Below are 4,542 nucleotides of genomic sequence, written 5' to 3'. Positions count from 1 at the left end.
CATGCCGAGGCAGGAATGCCAGGAACTCGATTGAAATTTGGGGCTTCCCGGCTGAGCCAGAACCTTGGTGGGGGGTGAGGAGCGGAGTCTTCCCCTGCCTAGGAAGCAATTAGTCTGCAAGGTGATTTATTAACGTGGAGGAGGATGATCCAGGGGGTCGAATTCCTTCCCTCACTTCCCTGCCTTATCTCCGGGCTGTTGGTGTGCCCCGGGGGGAGGTGAGTGATTGGAAGCAGAGACATTGCCCCAGTGGAGACAGGATGAGGTGGGACTGGGGGCTACAGCTCACCCCAAAGTCACATGGTGTTTTATACACCTCCCCAGGGTTCGGCTATGGCCACACATTGATGGTCCCTCTCCACCATCCATTCTCCCCAGGAAACCTCCCGGGGTGGCTGAAGTCACTCCTGCCCCAGTTCGCTGCTGCCTTGTCCCCTTGTCCATGTGGGTGGGGCAGAGTGGGACACCAGCACCTCTCGGCTCTGCCTTGTCCAGCCCTCTTCAGTTCAGGAGCAGGAGAAGGATGCAGGTAATGACAGGGGTCTGGCACAGCTGCCCTTCTTTCTTCTCCATGGCTATGTCATGGGTCCCCCAGCCAGTTGTGACATTTTCAGGATTTATCTTGTCGAGGAATTTGCCAGGAGAATGTTTCTGGCTCTCCATGAGAATGTGCCAGGGGCTCCGTGGTGTTGAACAACCAGAGGCAGGGGGAAAGTGTCCCAGAGGCAGAGCCTGGCAGAGTGGCACCTGTGTCATTTTTGGGGCTGTGTTGGCTGCTGTCAGTCCTGCCAGCTGGCTCCTGAGACAAGGATTTGTCTCCCACTCCCCTTCTCCCTGGCTGAGTGCCACCAATGGCTGGCTGCCGCTGCCTTTCTCCGGGGACTGTCCGGCAGGAGAGGTCAGCGGCGCAGGATGTGGCAACATCCTCGGCATGCATCTCCAGGAGGGCCTTTCCTCTGCTTTTTGGGGTTTTTAGATGGGGAACAGACTACAATCCCAAATGTCAATAGCATTTATAGATACCATCTGCGGCTGACAGTTCCTGAATTTTTCTGCTCAGTCCAAGAGTGCTCCCACCTCTGGCTTTGTGGCCGTGCTGCTGTCAAGGTTTCCTTTCCTTTCCTTTCCTTTCCTTTCCTTTCCTTTCCTTTCCTTTCCTTTCCTTTCCTTTCCTTTCCTTTCCTTTCCTTTCCTTTCCTTTCCTTTCCTTTCCTTTCCTTTCCTTTCCTTTCCTTTCCTTTCCTTTCCTTTCCTTTCCTTTCCTTTCCTTTCCTTTCCTTTCCTTTCCTTTCCTTTCCTTTCCTTTCCTTTCCTTTCCTTTCCTCTCCTTTCCTCTCCTTTCCTCTCCTCTCCTCTCCTCTCCTCTCCTCTCCTCTCCTCTCCTCTCCTCTCCTCTCCTCTCCTCTCCTCTCCTCTCCTCTCCTCTCCTCTCCTCTCCTCTCCTCTCCTCTCCTCTCCTCTCCTCTCCTCTCCTCTCCTCTCCTCTCCTCTCCTCTCCTCTCCTCTCCTCTCCTCTCCTCTCCTCTCCTCTCCTCTCCTCTCCTCTCCTCTCCTCTCCTCTCCTCTCCTCTCCTCTCCTCTCCTCTCCTCTCCTCTCCTCTCCTTTCCCGCACCTTTCCCTTTCCCCTTCCCTTTCCCCTTTCCCCTTCCCCCGTTCCAGGAGGGCTGTGCCCACCCGTGCTCCCTCCCAGTCCCTGCCCGGAGCTCTGAGATCTCAGGGCTGAATCCAACAAAGTGGGGTCTCCTGAGGAAACACCTGTGCTCTGCTCAGCCTGAGGCTCCCTCTGCTGTCCGTCCGTCCATCCCTCTGCCTGTCTCTTCATCTGCTCGGTTCGTGCTGGGAATCCTCGGGCTGTGCAGGAGGAGTTGCTGAGCTGGGCTGGGGCAGGCTCCCTGTCCTCTACCAAAATCCTACAGGGAGAGCAACCCCGGAGAGAAACATCGGTGTGCTTTGACCATAGATGAAAGGCTGCAGGTCTGAATGAACGGCTCTTTTTTCCTACTTTTTGTCTATTTTTCCCTCTTTTTTCCCCTTTTCTTTTTCCCTCTTTTTACCCCCATTTTCTCTATTCAGTGTCCCTTCTTCTACTCCCTTTTTCCTCTCTTTTTGTCTTTTTTCTTCTGTCTCTTTTTCCTTTTCTCTTCCCCTCCCCTTCCCCCCCTTGCCTTGTCCCCCTCGCTCTTCCTCCTTCTCTTCCCCCTCTTCTCTTTTTTGCATTTTCTCTGTTCTCTTCCCCCTCCTCTTTTTTCCTCTCTTTTGTCCCTCTTTTCTCTCTCCTTCTCTCTCTCCTTCCTACTCTCATTTTCTACTTCTTTCACTTCCCCCCCACATTTTCCTTCACTTCCCACTCTTCGACTTCCCTAACCTCTTTGTATCTCTTTTCTCCCTTCCCTCTTCCTCCCCTCTCATTTTCCCTTTCTCTTCTCCCCACTCTCTTTTCCCCACCCTCTTCCCCCAATCTCTTTTCTTCCCATCTCCACTCTTTTCCCCCACTCCAGCTCTTTCTCTCTTTTCCCTTCCCCCCCTCCTCTTTCCTGCCCTCTCTATTCTTCTGGCCCAGGGCTGAGCCCTCAGTGCCTTCTTATGGCAGCCCAATCCCCCTTTTCCTGAGGAACCATGCTGCAGCACCAGGTGCAGACACCTTTGGGAAGGTGCAGCCAGCCTCTTTGGGAGGGAACTGGAACCAGGGTGAGGGTCCAAATTCGCTTTTCAAGAAGTCCAAGGTTATGGGAAGCTGGCGGCAGCATCTCATGGAGTGTGCAAAGCACTTTTTGGGAGCCTTTAACCTGGAGGAGGTTAAAACAAGGGGTTTTCCCTGCTCTGCCAGCAAACCAACTGCCATGGCTTCTCCCTGGGGGAATACTTCAAAATCTTTAACCAGCTGGTGCCTTCCCAGTCCCTGCCTGGCTGCTTGGTCAGTGGCAGAGCTGGTTGCACTGGGCCAAGATGCTCTAATGCCACCTGTGCCACCAGCCCACCATCAGGGCACCTCATTTGGAAATCCTTTTTTTTTTGGGATGCCTCAGCCCTGGCTCCTTCCCAGGGAGCTGCCAGCAAGGAGGTGTGCAGTGGAACGAAGATCATTGACTTAACGAGGGTGTCCCACGGGACTGCTGCTCCACTTCACTGTCATGAGCTGCCTAATCCCTGCAGCAAGAGAAACGGGAATTTCTCTAGCTGGGCATTCTGTCTGCATATGCTTGGGGCACCCCAGCAGGGTGCTGCTGCCGAGATCCTCCTGGCAGAGACCAGGCAGCTCATGGGGGCATGTGATGCTCCCCACCCTGGGAGCTGCGCGGCTCTGAGGGGGAGAGGCTGCAGGAACACCAAGGTTTTCCATCCCACCAGCAGGAATGGAAGCAGCAGGCACTCCTATCCCTCTCCGATGTGCCAAGGAGTCCTGCACGGTGCGGTGCCACCGCACCCTGGCCCCAGGGCAGCCGAGCCCGTCTGGACATGCCAGAGAAGGTTGGCAGACACCTGGCTCCTTCCCCAGGCTGATGGAAGTATGTAAGCTCCAGGAGGGGCCCTGTGGAAGCTCTGCCATCCAGACAAAGCCATGTCCCGTGCTGATGGGTGGGGGCTGTTCGACAGCAGGCACCCCTAACAGCATTGGTCATGGGGAGAGAAGCTGGCAGCAGCAGCCAGCTCCCATCTGCAGGGTAACGCTTGCCTGCTTTGCCTCAAAAGTAGTGTGGGAAATGTTGCATAAAGCAAAATGGATATAGCATTTTTCTCGGTGATTTTCCTAAATATTTTTAGACTAGAGCGTCAGCATGTGGAGATCTCCAGTCTGTAAGACCATGTTACAGCACACTGTGACTTTCCTGGTCACATAGCCAAGGGGAGCCAAAATTGTCACCTCCCCATCAAAACCCTCTCTCAGGGACTTCTTGAGCCATGGTGGTGACTTGCCTGGTGTCACCATGGCAGTGTAGGTCCTGGGAATGTTCCATCTCTGCTTGGCCATCCTTAGGAATGAGGGGCACCGTCACCAGATAAGTGGATGTGGGGGTAAATTTTTTAAGCCGAGGCAAAGAACAACTGAAATTTTTGGGGTGTGGGAGAGTGTCAGTACTGCCCAGGGGAGATTTTCATCCTGGGCTCCAGGAAAGCTTGTGGTTGGGCAACCTGAGATTGCTCAGACCTGGCTTTGAGGTGTTGCTGGCTCGTGATGCTTGGGGAGCCAGGAAAGCTGCAGTGACCCCCTGGCCATCCTGCGACAGCACCTGGTGGGTCCTGGCCCTGTAACTGAGCCGGAAAAGCAACTTTAAACACTTGGCCTTGTTGTGTTTCCAGCCTGTGGAAACACTGGAAATGTTTTCTGGGATTTTTTTCCCTCCTTCTTCACTTTTGCTTTGAGATTACAACCTTCTCCCGACGCCTGAAGTGGGGTGTCCTGCCAAAGCTGGGCATCCATCAGGACCATGTCCCTGCACAACCCCACCATGTACAGCTCCAAGTGTTGGTGATTCAACTGCAGCCGCCGAACCGGGAGAGAGGATTTAGGATTTTTCTGGGCAGGAAGGAGTTAAACATCT

Source organism: Cyanistes caeruleus, chromosome 7 (assembly GCF_971803275.1).
Source record: "Cyanistes caeruleus chromosome 7, bCyaCae1.hap1.1, whole genome shotgun sequence".
In the NCBI taxonomy this organism is placed as follows: domain Eukaryota; kingdom Metazoa; phylum Chordata; class Aves; order Passeriformes; family Paridae; genus Cyanistes; species Cyanistes caeruleus.
This window is presented reverse-complemented; position numbering follows the sequence as displayed.